Source organism: Hypanus sabinus, unplaced genomic scaffold (genome assembly GCF_030144855.1).
Source record: "Hypanus sabinus isolate sHypSab1 unplaced genomic scaffold, sHypSab1.hap1 scaffold_192, whole genome shotgun sequence".
NCBI lineage: Eukaryota > Metazoa > Chordata > Chondrichthyes > Myliobatiformes > Dasyatidae > Hypanus > Hypanus sabinus.
The window spans coordinates 591,003-610,499 of record NW_026780014.1 but is presented as its reverse complement, the minus strand read 5'-3'; positions in this window follow the sequence as shown (position 1 = coordinate 610,499).

The window sequence follows — 19,497 nt, the reverse complement described above, 5'->3', positions numbered from 1 at the left end:
AGTCCCGACATTTTAACTGCCATCATATTTGACCTACTAAAATGAACCACTTCACACTTACCAGGGCTGAACTCCATCTGCCACTTCTCAGCCCTGTTCTGCATCCTATCAATGTCCCGCTGTAAAGTCTGACAGCCATCCACACTATCCACAAAACATTCAACCTTTGTGTCATCAGCAAACTTACCAACCCATCCCTCCACTTCCTCATCCAGGTCATTTATAAAAAAACACAAAGAGTAAGGGTCCCACAACAGATCCCTGAGGCACTCCACTGGTCACCGACCTCCATGCAGAATATGACCCATCTGCAACCACTCTTTGTCTTCAGTGGGCAAGCCAGTGCTGGATCCACAAAACAATGTCCCCTTGGATCCCATGCCTCCTTACTTTCTCAATAAGCCTTCCATGGGTTACCTTATCAAATGCCTTGCTGAAATCCATATACACTGCATCTACTGCTCTTTCTTCATCGATGTGTTTAGTCACATCATCAAAAAATTCAATCGGGCTCGTAAGGCACGACCTGTCCGTCACAAAGTCATGCTGACTATTACTAATCATATTATACCTCTCCAAATGTTCATATCCATAGCGACTTATCCAACTTGATGCTTTCCAAAAGCTGCAGCACATTCTCTTTCTTAATATCTACATGCTCAAGCTTTTCAGTCTGCTGCAAGTCATCACGACAATCACCAAGATCCTTTTCCATAGTGAATACTGAAGTAAAGTATTCATTAATTACCTCTGCTATTTCCTCCGGTTCAATACACACTTTCCCACTGTCACACGATATTTCAGGGTGAAAGGTGAAATATTTTTGGGGAATCTGAAGGGGGATTCTTCACTCAGAGGTTGGTGAGAGTGTGAAATGAGCTGCCAGTGGAAGTGGTGGATGTGGGTTCAAGTTAGACACTAAAGAGAAATTTGGGTAAGGACATGGATGGGAAGTGTATGCAGGTTGTTATTTCCACAGTCATGTGCTTTGCTGCTAATTACCGAACCCAGTAATTTACAGAAAGGGTGTAGAGGCTGCCCAGTGACTGTTCCTGTGATCAAAGTCACTGAGACGTCTCATCACTGAGCAGATAATGTCTTCTCCATTCCCTTTCACTCAGTCCATCACTCAACACCTTCCATGTTTACAGGAAATCACAGAACTCACAGAGAAGGAAACCGTGACAGAGGATTCCCTGCTTTTCCTCAGGCCTGGTGATGGGGAAAGGCTCCCAGTCCCAGAGAGTGATGTGGGAATCAGGAATGATTTGGCAAAGTTGGACAAAATGCTGAAAAGATTTCTGCAGCTCGGTATGGTAAAACAATGCACCGAACTGAAAATAACATTGAAATATTGCTGACGTAACAAAGAACGTCAACAAACTAACCCTGCAATATGGTGTAAAATCCCGCTCCCCATATTAACATGGGTTATACACACCAAAGAACAAACTGCCGGAGGAACTCAATGGGTCGGACAGCATCTGTGGAGGGAAATAGACCGTCAACATTTCGGGCCGAGACCCTCCCTCTGGACTGAGAGTGGACGGGAAATAGTCAGAGAAAGGAGGTGAGGGCTGGGGATGGGGCAAGAGCTGGGGAGTGAGAGGTGGATCCAGGTGGGGGGAGAGGTGGAAGGTGGAAATAGTGACAAGGGTGGGACGTCAGTAGTTGGGGCAACACAGGGCTGCAGAAAGTTTAAATTAATTCCATAGAGGATGAACAAAAAGGTTAGAGAGTATTTGTTATAGAGAGTGCAATGAAGATACACCTAACTGATCCCTGGAGTGGTGGGGTCATAACTTGAAGAAAGATCAAATGTGATAACACTAAATGTCATTTAGAGAATCGAGGACTGAGATCTGAACACATTGAAATGCAGAACATCATTACCGGTTGAACCAGTGATCCCAGTCTCTGAAAAAGGGGATGGGAATCGAGCCCGTGAGTCTGTGACCTGGAGGTGGAGGAAAAGGGATCGGGGTAGATATGGTGTGGAAAAGTAGACATGTATCTGGTATAAATATGGAATAATGTGGGGAATGCGGCGTATGGGTCGCGCAGCGTGTGAGAGGGAGAGGAGCAGAGTCACCGGTTCAGGAGGGAGTCCCTCCACCCGTCACCTGATCCCGTTTCTTGTTCACGTTTTTCTGCAGATCTGCAGCATCTGTGAGTCACAGCTCTACGTGTACTTGCAGCTTCATCTTTCACCCGTTCATACAAGTCAGTGAGATCCGGATCTGTCACATCCTCTCGTTGTGGGTGGACAGCGTTTTTTTTCCCTGCAATATTTTCTGCATGTTTCATACACAGTTTCGACGTGCTGAAGTGCTGCCAACGTTTCTGGGTGTCTGACCCATTGATGTGAGAATTTAGCCATTTGTATTTATCTGAGTTTCTCAGAAATGTGTAAAGTTTAATTCAGCTTCACTTCAGAATTTCCAAAGCAACAACCCAGTCAGTCAAATAGTTCCACAGAATTAAAAGTTTATTAGATTTTTATTTTTTCTATTTTTGAACTATATATATATTCTGATTTTACATCACAATTGTTAAAATCTTTTGTTAAGAATTAGGTTCTACTGCTACCACAGAGACAATAAATTTCATGGCACATTTCCCCTTTCATGAGTTATATTTCATGGGTTGAATTTCCCCTTGGGGATGAATAAAGTATCTATCTATCTATCTATATGCCGGTGCTATTAAACGTGATTCTGATATTGATATGGGAGACCCACCACCGGTCACCTGATCCCAGTTACTGCAGATCGTAATGTGAGATTGAAGCATTTTCCATATATTTGCTTTCCACAGAAATGACAACAGTTCAGTTTCCTTCTGAGGTTCCAGAGCAGAAGCTCAGTCTGTCTAATATTTCCACAGAATTAAAATGGGGAAATTTGTATATCATCATCACGTACTGAGCTATAGTGAAAATCTTGCCTGATGTACCATCCACACAGATCGATACATTACGACGGTACATTGAGCTGATATACAACAAAAAAATAACTGTTTCGAAGCATTATGGCTGCAGAGAAAGTGCAGTGCAGATAGACATATGGTGCAGGGTCACGCCGAGTTACATTGTGAGGTCGGGTCCATTTTATCATTCATTTGGCTTATAACTGCAGACAGGAAGCCACCTTTCAGCCTGGTGTTACGCACTTTAAGGCTTTTGAATCTCTCCACCAATGTGGGAGCGGGTTTACAGCAAAAATGTCCAGGTTGTGAGGGTCTTTGAGTACATGGCCTGCTTTTCCGAGGGAGTGGAAGTGTAGGAAGAATCCATGGAGGGGAGGCTTGTTTCTCTGATCTTCTCTGCTCTCCAAAGTTCTCTGCAGTTCCTTGCAGTCAGGGGCAGAGCAGTAGCCATACGAAGGTGTGAAGTATCGACAAGAAGCTCAGAGACCTCGGCCTTCATCCTGCCTTGTGTCGCTGGATCCTGGACTTGCTGTCAGGTCGCCGCAGGTGGTAAGAGTGGGCTCCATCTCCTCTGTCTCTCTGACCCTCAGGACACATAACCCAGAGGGTTGTCTCTTTGGCCTTTTCCTTTACTCTCTGTGCTCCCATGACTTGTGTTGCCACCCACAGCTCCAATCTGCTAATTAAATTTGCTGACAGCACTACATTGATTGGCCTAATCTCAAAAAATAACTTTCAATCGATCAAATACCTCCTGACAAGGCTCGGTCCAAACAAACTTTTCAACCTTCTTCAGGAGATTGGTCAGAGGAAGAGCGATAGCAGCCAAGTTCTTCCAGAACTTACGATAATATCCAACCATTCCCAGAAACCTTCTGAGAGCGTCTTAGCAGTCAGAATAGGAACTTGAGAAATTGCCTGGTCTTTTGCCCGAACAGGAGCCAACTTGCTTTGACCTACAACATAGCCAAGACAGGTCACAGTGGCATGGCCATTTTCACTCTTAGCCAAGTTAACTGTAAGTTTGTCCTGGGAAAGCCTGTCAAACAGCTTTTCTACGCAGGGTTATGCTCTTCCCAAGTGTCACTCCCAGTGACTAAGTCATCAATATAGGCATCTGTGTGTTCTAATCTCGAATTACAGAATCAATCATTCTCTGGAATGTTCCTGGAGCATTTTTCTTTCCAAAAGGTAAAACATTGTATTCATACAACCCAGATGGTGCCACAAATGCAGAAATTTCTCTACCTCTGTCCATCAATGGAACACACCAATACCCTTTCAACAGATCAATCTTTGTAAGATATTAGCTATTCCAACCTTATCGATGCAATCATCTATCCTAGGGATAGGATAGGCATCTGTTTTTGTTCCTGCATTTGCCTTCCTATAATCAGTGCAAAATCTAGCACTGCCATCAGGTTTGGGCAGGGTGAGCTCCAATCTGATGCTGAAGGACTAAAAATACCATTTTTCAGCATATATTCAATTCCTTGCTCAGCCTATTTACACTTTTCATGTTCATGCAATATGGGTGTTGTTTAATCGGTTTAGCTTGACCATTATCTATGCCGTGTACTGCGACTGTGGTTGTTTGGGAACATCGGGAAAAAAATCTTTCAACTTCAGAATTAATTCCGTCAGCTGTTGTTGTTGCTTTGGCTGCAGATCAGTCAACTTGTTAGCAATGTTTTCTGGAACAACCGAGTTCATTCATCTAACTGGGACCATGTTTGGCTTGTGAAAAGTCTCAGACGAGTCAATTGTTTCATTCTCAGGGTTACCAGATTCATATGTTTTGACAACAACACTCACAGATGGTGCCTGCTTCTCAAAATAAGGCTTTATTATATTTATATGTACCACCTGTGTTAGTTTACGTTGTTCAGGAGTTTTAATAACATAATTCACATCATTAAGTTGAGAGACTATTTGAAACGGTTCATTGAATTTCACCTGTAGTGGATTCATCAACATTGAAGATAAGGTAAGCACATTATCCCCCACCTGGTATTTTCTTTCGCAAGCCCGCTTATCAAACCAACACTTCATTTTGTTTTGAGAAATCTTTTAAGTTTTGTCTTTCTAGAATACAGGCTTCATGCAGTGTATTTTTGAACTTTAAAACATAGTCTAACAGGTTAACATGTACATCCCCATCAATCCACTGTTCCTTTAACAAGGTCAAAGGTCCCCTCACTCTGCGACCAAATACAAATTCAAATGGACTAAAGCCCAGTTAATCCTGTACCAACTCTTACTGTGAACAAAACCAAATACATTCCTTCATCCCAGTCTTTTTCATTTTCATCATGGTATGTCTTAATCATTGTTTTGAGGGCAGAATGAAATCTTTCCAAAGCCCCTTGTGATTCCAGATGGTATGCAGTTGATGTAATTTGTTTAGTTCCCAGTTCATAAACTACCTGCTGGAATAATCCAGATGTAAAATTACTTCCTTGATCAGACTGGATTTCTTTAGGCAAACCAGATAAAGTAAAAAACTTGGTAACAGCCATTGCCACAGTTTTAGCTTTAATATTTCTGAGAGCTATTGCCTCTGGGAATCTGGATGTAGTACACATAATAGTTAGCAGATACTGATGGCTAGCTTTAGTCTTTGGCAAAGGGCCATCACAATCCACTATAAATGTTGAAAACGGTTCACCGAATGCAGGTATAGACCACAGTGGGGCCACTGGTCTGACCTGATTAGGTTTACCCACAACTTGACAAGTGTGACAGGTTCTGCAAAAGGTAACAGCAACTTTCCACAAATTAGGCCAGTGGAATTATTTCATAATCCTGTTTACAGTTTCATTCACTCCAAGATGTCGACGTAAGGGCATACTGTAGGCCAAAGTTAAAATTTCAGCCCGATAAACTTTAGGAACTACAACTTGGTGAACAATTGCCCATTCCTCACTCGCTGGTATAGTAGGTGGCCTCCACTTCCTCATTAACACTCCATCCTTGAGATAATACCCTACTGGCACTTTTTTAATCTCATTATCTGAGAGAGCTGTTTCTTTTGAAGCTTCAATCTCAGGGTCTTGGTTCTGTTCTGCAATAATCTCCTTCCTAGACAGGGATAAATCTTTCTCATCAGACTTACGACCTGAATCCTGTTGAAACAATGAAGGTAGAAAAGTCCCTGACGAGTCATCATAACCTGAATCCGGATTTTGGCTATCATGGGTATCAGAATCATGCTGCACAGAACCGTCTGCATCGGCAGACTTTTTAGCCATACTTCGAGTTCCTGGGCAGGAAGGATAAATGGTAAAACCCATCTGTGGGTCGACAGTGGTTGGCTTAGTTGTCAACAGCACTGCAGGAACAACTTTATCATTTGCCAGGTCATTCCCTAACAGCAAAGTAACATCTTCCACTGGTAAACTGGAGCACAATCCGATCTCAACAGGTCCCGAAACCAACCCTGATTATAAAGTTACCTTATGCAACAGCACGGAAACCACACCGCCCCCAAAGCCTTGAATAAGATTTAACCCACCAGTGTTAGACTCATCACCAAACTTTAGAATACTGTCTAATATAAGTGACTGAGAAGCCCCAGTATCTCGAAGAATTTATATATATATTTCAGTATATTTCAATACAAGGAGCAGCGTTCGAAAGGGGGATGTGTTCAGGGCATGGATCAACACCTGGAATTAAAGTACTAGGATCTGGCAACTGTGGATTGGGACAGTCTGCTTTATGGCAAGGTATAGGCAGGCAGAATCTTATGGAGTATAAGAAATGCAAGAGAACACCTAAGAAATAAACCAGTATGGCTAAAAGAAGGCACGAGTTTGCCGTCGCAGAAATGATGAAGGATAATTCTCTGAGATTCTAGAGAGAGTTTAAGATCAAAAGGATTGCAAGGCACAAAGTTGGTCCTCTGGAAGACCTGAATGGCAATCCACGTGTGGAACCAAAGCAGATGGTGGATATCTTAAATCTTAAATACTTTTCCATCTCTATTTACTCAGGGGATGGACAAAGAGTCTATGGGAGTGTGAAAAAGTGGCATTAAAATCATGGACCCTGTACAGATTAAAGAATAGTAGTTACTTCACAGTTCAAAATAAAAGATAGAAATCTACAGCATATTCCAGGCCATTCAGCCTAAAATGTTGTGCCAACCATGTAACCTACTCTAGAATCTGCCTAGAATTTCCCTTGTTTTTCACGCATGTTTTTCACAGCTCCATGTACCTATCTAAGAGGCTGTTAAAAGACCCCATTGTATCTGCCTGGACCACCGCTGCTGGCAGTGCATTCCACGCACGCACCACTCTCTGTGTAAAAATCTTACCACTGACATCCCTCAGTATCTATTTCCAAGCACATTAAAAATATGACCCCTCGTGTTAGACATTTCAACCCTGGGGGGAAAAAAACCTCTGGCTGCCCACACGCTCAATGCCCCTCATCATTTTATACACCTAAAAAAGTCTCTAAACATAAAGAAGGAAATTATATATTGAATTTTGGATTTGTTAGAAGTATAGAAAATTATGAGAGTACAGATAGGTTAAATGCAAGCAGCTTTTTCCACGGAGGTTCGGTGGCACTACGACCAGAGGTCATGGGTAAGTGGGGAAGGTGAATATTTAATAGGAACCTGTGGAAAAGCTCTTTACTGAAATGGTTGTGAGAGTGTGGAATGAGATGCCAGCACAGGTAGTGAATATGAGCTTGGTTTTACCATTTAAAAGAATTTTGGATGGGAGCCTGGATGGTAGGGGTATGAAGGGCGAGGGTCCCAGTGCAGGTAGTTGCATTAAACAGCTTAAATGTTTTTTTTCAGCATTGACTAGATGGGCCAAATAGCCCATTTCCATACTGAATTCTCCATGTTTCTATGAGAAGCTGGCCAAACTTGTTTGGAAGGGAAAGATAGGAGTGACAATGGAGCAACAATGGCTCGAGTTTCTGGGAGCAATTCGGGAGCAGCGTGATTCCACAGAAGTGGAAATATTAGAAAGACAGGAGGTCCCAACCGTGGCTAAAATGAGAAGCCAAAGCCAATATAAAGCCAGAGAGAGGCACATAATAGAGTAAAAACTTTTAGACACCAACAGCAGACAACTAAAAAAACTCAGATGAGCTCAGTGCGTGGAATCCTGATATTGTTGTCATTAATGGGTCTTGGTAGCTCCCAACCGTCTGAGGGATTTAGAGGAACAAAATATCTGGGATCTCACTATCTCTTGAAAACCAAGGCTCCCTGCACCAGCTATCTCTCAACTTTTATCTTGGCAGGCACATAGGGACACCACACCCTCAAAATTTCACTTCTGTAGGCCTCCCACTTACAAATATTCCATTGCCAGGAAACAGCCTGTCCCAAACCACACTTGTTAGATCCTTTCTGATACCATCCTGAGCTCATCTGGCTTTCCTACGTTGCTTCTTGCATTGTGATATACACAGCTCAGCACATTCATCGCACCATTCTCAACCATTTGATTGCTGACTCTTATCTGTGATCTGAACAACATCTGACTGGTGTCAAGAAAACAAACTCTCCTTCATTGTCACAAAAACAAAGGAGCTGATTGTGGACGACAGAAGGAATGGAGACAGGCAAACTCCTATTAATGAATCTGTGGTTAAGAAGGTGAAGAGCTTTAAGTTCCTTGGCATAAACACCGAGGATATCACATGGTACCCTGATGAAAGGTCTCGGCCAGAAACGCCGACAGTGCTTCTTCCTATAGATGCTACCAGGTCTGCTGTGTTCCACCAGTATTTTGTGTGTGTTGCTTGAATTTCCAGCAACTGCAGATTTCCTCGTGTTTACCTACCAGCTGTGTTGTGAAAAAAGCCTAACGGCACCTCTTTCACCTCAGATGGCTTAAGAAGCTTGGGTTGGGGCCTCAAATACTAAGAATTTTCTACAGGAACACAATTGAGAGCACCCTGACTGGCTGCATCACTGCCTGGTATGGGAACTGTACTTCCCTCAATTGCAGGATCCTGCAGAGAGTGGTGCGGACAGCCCAGCACATCTGCAGATGTGAACGTCTCGCTATTCAATCAATTTACAGAGACAGGTGTGTAAAAATGCCCAAAAGATATTGGGGACACAGTTTACCATAACCACAAACTGTTCCTGCTGCTACCATCCAGGAAACGGCATCTCAGCGAAAAGACCAACAGCTCTGGCACATTTGTGATGTGGAAGCTTCTAGCTGCGCAGGACAAAGGTTTTTGATGTCATTATGTACCCAGAGAGAATGGGTCAAGTCATGTCGTCACGGGTAGAAAAGTCCAGGAGAAAAGGACGTAGAACAAGTAACACACACAAAATGCTGGAGGAACTCAGCAGGCCCGGCAGCATCGATGGAAAAGAGTCCTCATGCTGAGTTCCTCCAGCATTTTGTCTGTGTTGCTTGGATTTTCAGCATCTGCAGATTTTCTCGTTTGTGATTGGAACTGGAACAAAAGTGATTTTCTCAACTGGTGATGTAAAAGATTTTGCTCCCTTTCTCTGAGTTCCTAATCCTTGCATTTAGATAGCTGGAGCTCAGCTCTGTCTGAGAGATCCATCGGTTCCCATTCACTCAGCGGCCGGAAGCTCCCCGGGGCCCGTGTACGGATCGTGGGGCTGAGAGACAGGGAAGAGAGCAGGACTGTACCGGGTTTGAGGGCCATGATGCCCGCAGTTGACAGCAATTGCCCCTCACTCGGTTTTTAAGACAGTCGCATCGAGATGATCGCTGACCTGCGCCCGAGTCCAGGGCCGTGCTTCCGAGACCGTTTGTAAACGGCGCGCATGCGTGATATTCGGTAACGTCATCAACCTTGACGCCTGCGCATATGATCGATGCTTCAGCGCCGGCGAAATTGTTAATGCACGGCATTAAGGGTAATCACAGTGCCATTAACAGTTTATGCAAGCAATGGTTCCAAGTCCATACCTCAGTATTTTTTTGTATGTAGAAAACTCAGCAGCTGTTTTAACACACAAAGCGGCTCACAGAAACAATATACTGTGTCTGCCGGGTGAAATTCTCCATAGATCAGACGTTGAAATTCTCCATAGATCAGACGTTGAAATTCTCCATAGATCAGACGTTGAAATTCCACCGCGTCTGGATGTTTCCGTCCTGAGTGGTGTCGAAGCACGGAATGACATTCTTTTCTAGAATAATCTGGTATCAATAATGGCAACAACCTGTACAGTGACTGGCATCAATTAGCACTAATCCTAACAATTTTTTTTCTCTGCTGTAGCGAACCGCAATGCCAATGGGGAAATAACTCAATTTAGTTCGTTATTGCAAACGCAGCATCTGTCATGAAGCCTCTCGGGACGGCCGATGCTGGGACCGCAACACAAAGTACGATGTTGTCAAACTACTCGGTGTAATGACAGGACGTTATCTGAGCAGGTAGTAGTGTGTAATCCTGTGGGTGAGTCCTCAGCGCTGATTCCACTCTAACCTTGCGAGTGGAGACTCTGCTCCGGTGCAAATGATCGAAACTTTAATTGAACAATAAAGTCAGCACTCCCTTGTTGTTTCTCTGTGATCACGCATCCTTAATATGATTCACTGTTACATTGTGCCGGTGATAAATTTCTCACGATATGACACATCAACATTAACGTTATTGGCGCAAACCGTCGCTGTCTGCGCTGTTTCCGGAGTCAGCCGAAAACACAGATGCCGGCAAGTATGCGGCCCGAGGTAGAAAACACATACCCTGTATTACAGACCCGATCCTCCACCGGTGCTGTCGCGTTTACTCCCAGAGACAGGGAAAAAAATAACAGAAAACATTCTACAACTTTGGTTTTAATGCATAACAATGCTAGTAACGATATTTAATATGTTATTGAGTTAGCAGAACTTTTGGAAAGTTGGACTTGAGAAAGTAACCGAGGGAAGAAGATAACGTGCGTATTAAGCTGCTAAACAGAGATGAACCTCGTAATGGGACACAATTCACGTGCACAGTAAAGCATCAGGATATATAAATGAGCTATTCCTGGAGCATACTCCTCTCGTGTTCAGACAGAGAAACAAGGAGATGCTGGGGGCGGGGGTTCTTTGTCATTTCATGAAACATCAGAATACCACAGGAATTCTGCCTCCATTCAGCCACCGGACATTAGGAACAGAGAGGAGGTGCAAGGAGAGACGCTTCGCAACAACGCAGCATTCTGAAACCGGTATCAATAACTTCAGCTTTTTGGCTCTGCAGTGGCCTGAAATTATAGCTGTTCAAATATCTGCGTGTCGAAGAAAGGGGGCTCATGGTATATCAGGGAGCAGTCTGGCGCTAGCTGTCGAGCCCCTTTGTGTGGGCATGAGAATAAAATGATTAATTGTCTGCAGCGATCCCCTCCGCGAGGATCTGTATATCATGGATTGTGTGACTAATCAAGATAAAGTGTCTCCACCCGAAAGGTCGATATTCCCCCACAGATGCTGCCCGGCATGTTAGTTTCCTTCAGTAGGTAATTCCTACTTCGTATTTGGAAAGACGTAGGTAGTTTTTGCCAATTTAGATGATCTTTATCGCTCTGGAGATCATTTCGCAGTTGCGTTTGGTCACAGAGTCACAGAACAGAGAATCATAGAACAGTACGGCACTGAAACAGGCTCTTCTGATCATCCGAGAGCGTCGAATTAACACCCTCCCTAGTCCCATGGAGATTGCACCTGGAACATGCCGTCCATAAGCCCACCCCCGCATCCATGTTGAATCAAATTTCCTATTAAATGTTGAAATCGGACCTCATCCACCACTTCCTCCGGAAGCTCGTTCAACACTCACACCGCCGTATGAGGATGTTCCGCCGCATATCGCCCCGAAATATTTCACCTTTCACTATTATGTGCCTTCGTTTTTCTCTAATCAAACCCCATGGAAAATGTCCGCTCATATTTACCCTACCGATATGCCGTGTAGGTAGCATCCAAACTAATGGAATCAACATCGTTTTCTCTAACTTCCGGTAATGCCCCATACCACCCCCTTCACCACTTAACACCCCGCTTTCCCTCTCTCACCTTATCCCCTTGTCCGCCCATCATATCCCTTTCCCTTCATGTTTCACCTACCACCTTGAGTTTCTCTTTGCCCTCTCTCTATCTTTTAACCCGACTCCTCAGCTGTTTTTATTTCTCCAGTCCTACAGAAGGCTTTCAGCCCGAAACGTCGAATGTACTCTTTTCCATAGATGTTGCCTGGCCTGCTGATTTCCTCCAGCATTTTGTCTATAAAAGCCTTGGATACAGCCCATTCCATCACAGGAAACACCCAAGCCAACAGTCCGAAAAATCCCTTGCCACCGTTGAACACCTAAGACCAGACGACACAGGAGCAGAACAGGCCACTCAAACCATCGAGTCTGCTTTGCCTTTCCATCATGGCTGATCCCGGATCTCACTCAAACCTATAAACATTCCTTCTCACCATATCGTTTGATGCCCTGCCCAATCAGGAAAAATATCAAGTACCGCCTCAAATATACCGCTGAGCTCCTGCTGCTCTCGGTTTTCGGACTACCCTGGTCATGGGGCATGAAGAGAAATATCTGGACAAACAGGAACATTAGCGATAGTCAGTCTGGGCCAGTGTTTAGTAGGTCATACCTGACCAATCTCACAGATCTTTACCAGGTAGTTACCTGCAATGCTGTTGAAGAAATTTGTCAGGTTTCCGTGTGGGAAGCTGCTCGGGAAGGTTCAGTCGCTTGGCTCTCACAATGAGGAAGTAAATGGGATTGTCCATCGGGTACGTTGGGGAAGCTGGAGTGCGGTAATGGATGGTTGTCTCTCTGACAGGGGACCTGTGATGAGCGGAGTGCCGAAGGGATCGTTGCTGCGTCCGTTGTTGTTTGTCATCTATAGCAATGATCTGGATAATAATGTAGTTAGCTAGGTCAGCAAATTTGCCTATGACAGCAACATCACGGGTGTAGTCCACAGCGAGGAACAATACCAGAGCATGAAGCGGGACCAGGACCAGCTGGAAAAATGGGTTGAAATGTAAGATCGGATTTAACACACACAACTGTTAGATGTTGCCCTTTGGGCGGACCGCCAGGGTGGGTCCGACACAATGAGAAATAGGGCACTGAGGAGTACGAAAGAACAAACGAATCTGGGAATGCAGGTCCATATTCAGTGAAAGTTGTGGCGCAGTTTCACAGGGTCATAAAGCTTTCCGCACATTGGCCTTCAGAGACCAAAGTACGGAGTACAGGAGTTGGGACGTTACGTTGCTGTGGTTTAAGGACTTATTGGGGCCCAATTTGGAAAATTCTGTCCGGTTGGGCTCAACCACCTGCAGCAAAGATGCAAATAAGATTGAAAGAATGCAGAAAAAAAATTACACGGCTATTGCCGGGACTGAATGTTTTTAATTAAAAGGAAAGATCACATATGTCAGCACTTTATTTCCGAGCGGGTAGAAGACTGAGGGGAGATTTGATAGAGGTATACAATATTATGAGACGTATAGAGAGTGTAAATGCAAGCGGGCTTTCTCCCCTGATGTTGGGTGAGAATACAACTAGAGATCATGGGCGAATGGTGAAATGTGAAATGTTTAAGGGAAACATGAGGGGGAACTTCTTCACCCGAACGGTCGACAGAGTTTAGAGAGTGCTGTCAACGCAAATGGTAGTTGAGATTCCGATGTCAAAGTTTAAGAGATGATTGCGAAGTACACGGATGTGAGTGATATGGATGGCCACGGTCCGGATGAGGTCGATGTTCAGTAGGCAGTGTAAACAATTCGTCATTGCCCTGACGGGCTGAAGACCCTGTTTCTGTGCAGTGGTTTCCCATGCCAGTCTGACTGTATATCTGTGTTAGAACTTCAGTGTCTCTCAGCACCGACCAATCGCTGATACTGTTCGATCCCTCTGTCCTTGCACACACTGAAGCAAGGAGACTGAGTTAATGGATGGTTATAGCATGAAAATATGGAAGCTTTGGAAATTGTTTATTCTGCATTCTCCAACAGTCTGCGATGGTTTTTAAGCAAGACAAGTGTGAGACCGGGTATTTGCTTTGCTTTCGCTGCGTTGTTAGTTTGTGTAGTTTTTTGATGTTTCATTTAAAATTGATTTCAGAGGGAGACACGGATTCCACACCGGCCGTGTGAATTCAGGGTTACATGGATCGAAATATGAGCGTATCCTCACCCGATACGATAAAACCACGATTCAGAGGTAAATTGATATTAGGATAAAATGGTGTGTACTTGAAGTGGGAAATTGGAATTGGCATTTTGGAAGGTTGGTTCTTTTAATGAGCACAAGAAGCTGCTGCTGAACACTTTGAAATGCTGGTTTTAAGTTGTAAGCATCCACTGGAAAAGATGCTTTGAAGTCATTACAGCATTTGCCCTGTAATATGTAAATGACAGGTCAGCTTAGAAAACGCGCTGGTGCAGTCAGTCCCTCAGCGATTTGCTTACGTCATCAACCCTAATTCCACTAATTAACCAGGTGCTGCTGGGTGATCAGATTAAATCGATTATTTCCTCAGCCTTATTTCTTGTAGCACTGTAACTGCGGACTCGCAATAGAGTTGCAAAGTGTACCGAAGTTTCGACTCTCCATGCTGAACACGGCTGCCCTTTGTCTTCCGGCCAGAATTCACTCTGTCTCCGACATCCATCTGCCTTCTGCCAGGAAGCCAATTCTGAATCATCGCAACCAGGTCTCCCTGTATACCAGCCCTCCTGACTTTCTGAATGAGTCCACATGGGGAACTGATCAAACACCTGACCATAATTAATGCACCCACATCGACTGTCCTGATTCTTCAGTTTGTTTAATTTTCACTTTTTAAAAAATTCAATCTGATCCATTAAGTACAACATGTTGTCACTCCGCAGACAGAATACGTTTCTCCAAATACTCATGCGTTCCTTCTTCATTAATCCTCTCAAGTAGTTTACCCACTACTGATGTAAGACTTCCTGGTCTAGAATTCGAAAAAACAATCCCTATTATCATTCGTCAACTAATGAATAACATTCTACGCCCTCCAATCATCTAGTTCTACTTCCGTGGCCAGCGAAGACACAAATATCCTGTCCAAGAGCGCAGCAATGTCTTCACTCGCCTTGCAAATTACGTGGACTATATCCTTTTCGGTATGGGGAATCATCTATTACAATGACTATATCCCTTCCGGTATCGGGAAATCATCTATGACCTGCACTTTATCCGTTCCGGTATCGGGAAATCATCTATGACCTGCACTATATCCGTTCCGGTATCGCGAAATCATCTATGACCTGCACTATATCCGTTCCGGTATCGGGAAATCATCTATGACCTGCACTATATCCGTTCCGGTATCGGGAAATCATCTATGACCTGAACTATATCCGTTCCGGTATCGGGAAATCATCTATGACTTGCACTATATCCGTTCCGGAATCGGGGAATCATCTATGACCTGCACTGTATCCGTTCCGGTATCGGGAAATCATCTATGACCTGCACTATATCCGTTCCGGTATCGGGAATCATCTATGACCTGCACTATATCCGTTCCGCTATCGGGAATCATCTATGACCTGCACTATATCCGTTCCGGTATCGGGAAAACACCTATGACCTGCACTATATCCGTTCCGGTATCGGGGAATCATCTATGACCTGCACTATATCCGTTCCGGTATCGGGAATCATCTATGACCTGCAATATATCCGTTCCTGTATCGGAAAATCATCTATGACCTGCACTATATCCGTTCCGTTATCGGGGAATCATCTATGACCTGCACTATATCCGTTCCGATATCGGGAAATCATCTATGACCTGCACTATATCCGTTCCGGTATCCGGAATCATCTATGACCTGCACTATATCCGTTCCGGTATCGGGAAATCATCTATGACCTGCACTATATCCGTTCCGGTATCGGGGAATCATCTATGACCTGCACTATATCCGTTCCGGTATCGGGAATCATCTATGACCTGCACTATATCCGTTCCGGTATCGGGGAATCATCTATGATCTGCACTATATCCGTTCCGGTATCGGGAAATCATCTATGACCTGCACTATATCCGTTCCGGTATCGGGGAATCATCTATGACCTGCACTATATCCGTTCCGGTATCGGGAATCATCTATGACTTGCACTATATCCGCTCCGTTATCGGGAATCATCTATGACCTGCACTATATCCGTTCCGGTATCGGGAACTCATCTATGACCTGCACTATATCCGTTCCGGTATCGGGAATTCATCTATGACCTGCACTATATCCGTCCCGGTATCGGGGAATCATCTATGACCTGCACTATATCCGTTCCGGTATCGGGAACTCATCTATGACCTGCACTATATCCGTTCCGGTATCGGGATTCATCTATGACCTGCACTATATCCGTTCCGGTATCGGGGAATCATCTATCATAAATCTTTCCAAGTTCCCAGCGCATCCTTTTTCCCAGCGTCGGCTTGATCGAGCATATCTGCCTTTTGCCCCCCTGTTCACATTGATCAACGTATTCAGTGAGGAGCCTCACCGCCTCCTTGGACTCCAGATAAAGGTTTTCCTCTTTTACCTCTGATCTGCCCACGAACTCTCTAGTCATCCTTCCGTTCTTCTCTTATCTTAGTGCATCTCTAATCTCCTTCTGACTTTGAAGTCCACTGGAAAATTATGTTTCTGTCTACATGGTGACTCGCCAAAATCCTAACTGATCCGTTCTTCCTAAACCTTAAGTCTCTTCCTTTCTTCCTCTCGACGAGCGGTTCCATATTTCATGTCGGCAAGGGTTATTTTACGCAATCATCATTTGCCTGCCTCAATGAGACAAGCTTATACTGAAAACCATGTACGTGTTTTCTGAACAATCTCCACATATCGCATTTCCTTGAGTACATCATTTCCTTATTTAACTTCCCAAGTTTTGGCCAGAAAGCACAACACATCGCAGATCTCCAGATAAATACATCCCATGCTCCTCGGTCATATCCACGTGTAAGGTAAATGGAGAGGAGTTCTGTCCTATCGTTCTGAACTGCTTACCCGCGGAGAGATCTGTCACCTGATCCGTTCTCTTTTCTAATATTAGATCCGGTCTGGACTGTTCGCTAGACTGCCTTTCTTTTTATATTGAAATGAATCCTTCCGGCACACAACTGAGAGATTATGCCAGAACCTTTACCCTGGGAAGGTGCCAAAGAGTATTGTGGAAGTTTCACTTACCTGTGACAATAACATTGCTAGTGTCCAAGATCCGCTTCCCGACCGGTTCCTCACCGTTCCCGTTGCAGATATTGATTTTTTTGGGGGGTAAACAGGTCGGCGGCTATACAGAATACTCTAAATGGGGTCATCGCACCCTTCACGTCTCTGCGCTCGTCGCCCAGTCTATGAACAAACGAACGCTCCACGTTTTCCTCCCTTTCTGCAGCTGCGATACTATCCCTGGTTTCCCATCGCACTCCCTGTCGATTTTAAACGTCTAAAACCCGTTAAGTCCTGAAACCGTCCCTGCCCTTTGTGACAGTCGAGTGTCTGTGATAGTTCGGAACAATCTTCAAGTAAAGTGACAATCACGCCAGCAGCGATGAGCGTTTGTATTGCTACCTGCCTGAACTGTATCAAGTCAGCAGTCTTCCGCAAATTCTGCAATTTCCGGGCGACCAGGCATATGATTGTTTGGATTTATGACATATTTGCCGAAACTGTTCATTGTAAAACGGCTTTATTTGAAAACTCCGCTGAATTTTCATTAGACACGGGCGTTATCTGCACAGATGGCCATTTAATGTAAACACATACTTCATTCCATTCCACAGCTCTTCTCTGAATTTCCTCTGTGTCAGTGTATAGATACAAGTGTTGGTGCACATGCTGAGAATTTGTAACATGAACCCAAATTGTTGCAGGATGTATACTGGGGAACTCAAATATCTGTCCTCATAAAAATAGTTTTGCACTTGCCATTTTAAAGAACGGGCTACATAGGGCATCCACAATAATATGAAATTAGCTGAAATAGAAAACAGCAAAATCATTGATTTTCTGCGTTTTTCCACCACGGCATCTTTCTGATTGTCGCTACTGTGCTGAAGCCTTCTGCGGACTCTATTTGACACAACGATATGTCTTACGGTTAACACGTTAAACACCAGGATTAAGCCGATTGGTATCAATGGTGTTAAAATGCTCTCCAGTAATTCATATCCTCTCCACACGGGTGAAGTAGCGTATTCATATGTGGTGGTGCAACGCCACGGCGTGTTGTCAATGATGACGTAAGGTTCAATGGCAAAGAATAACGGGACACATTTCCCGCAGCTCACTATAACCACGGTCACCATAATCACCGTTGCTGATCTCTCGGTGCAGTATCGCTCCCGCAGCTTTCGGCAACATATTGCGATGAAGCGATCGAAGGTAAAACTGACCGTGAACCAAACAGAGCAGTCCTGCGTCACAGCCGCAAATACAAGTGTCAGAGCGCATACAGGAGTGATGAGCAGGGATCTGGAATAAATGTAGATACTGTTGGTCTGATCCACTAAAGCAACAACGATAACCACCATCAGATCCGCTGCTGCCATTCCAACCAGGTAACGGGTGATGCATTTGGAGAGTCCGCATTTTCCCCGAGAAAGGATCACAATCGCCGTTAAATTAACTGCAAGAAATTTGGAAAACAAAATAGAAATATGGTCAGCTCCCTGAATGTCCCCATTCTACCGATCCTACGCAGGGTATGGTCTGTTTGGAACTGGAAAGCGGGAATCCAGTGTGAGCGGTCTCGGTCGCTGCACTCCGGCTGGAGGACAATGACGGATGTGAGTGTCAGTGGATTGGCGACCTTCCCACAGTTTAGAGCGAGGCGGCATCCGAGTTCCACGACTCACGTACCGGTGAGCAGTCGATCGCTCCTGTAAACACCATTTCCATTGTTAGAGGCGAAATAACTGAAGCGATTGTTTGTAGCGGCGACAAAGTGCAGTCAAGAAGATATAAAGCACGAGTTCTCATTTACTGACTTACAGAAGAACAGACCTACGTGTCGAACATAGACTGGACAGTCATTTAAATAAGCTGCCACGTTGTTACAAGATCGGAGTGTCTGCACTGATAGAGACTCGGACCTAGAAAAGCAGAGACCAGCGTCACTTCAGAAAGCCCAGCGAGGTGAAATTATGAAACAGTGATGATATCGGTACCAACTTAATTGACAAAAGAGGAAAACACTTCCATCAAAATATGAAAAATGGAAATAAAAACATGAGATGCCTGAATTCTACATTCCGGGTACACGTTTCAGTTGACGGTAGCCTCTGTGCTTAGAAACAGTGCGGATACCGCAGCAGAGAAACGACGGCACCATACATAAAGTAACCAGCTCCGGCATCTTACCGAGGACACCAACCGCTACAAGTGTGGGATAGAAAATTCCCGCGATGTAATAAATCGCCGGATATCCCATACTCTGTCAGAAACAGCGTTCAGTTGTACGAAACGTTTCAGCTGCTCAGATGGACTGGTGATCGGTTTAGCAGACTTTTACTGAGGAGAGAGCAATTCCATTGAGGC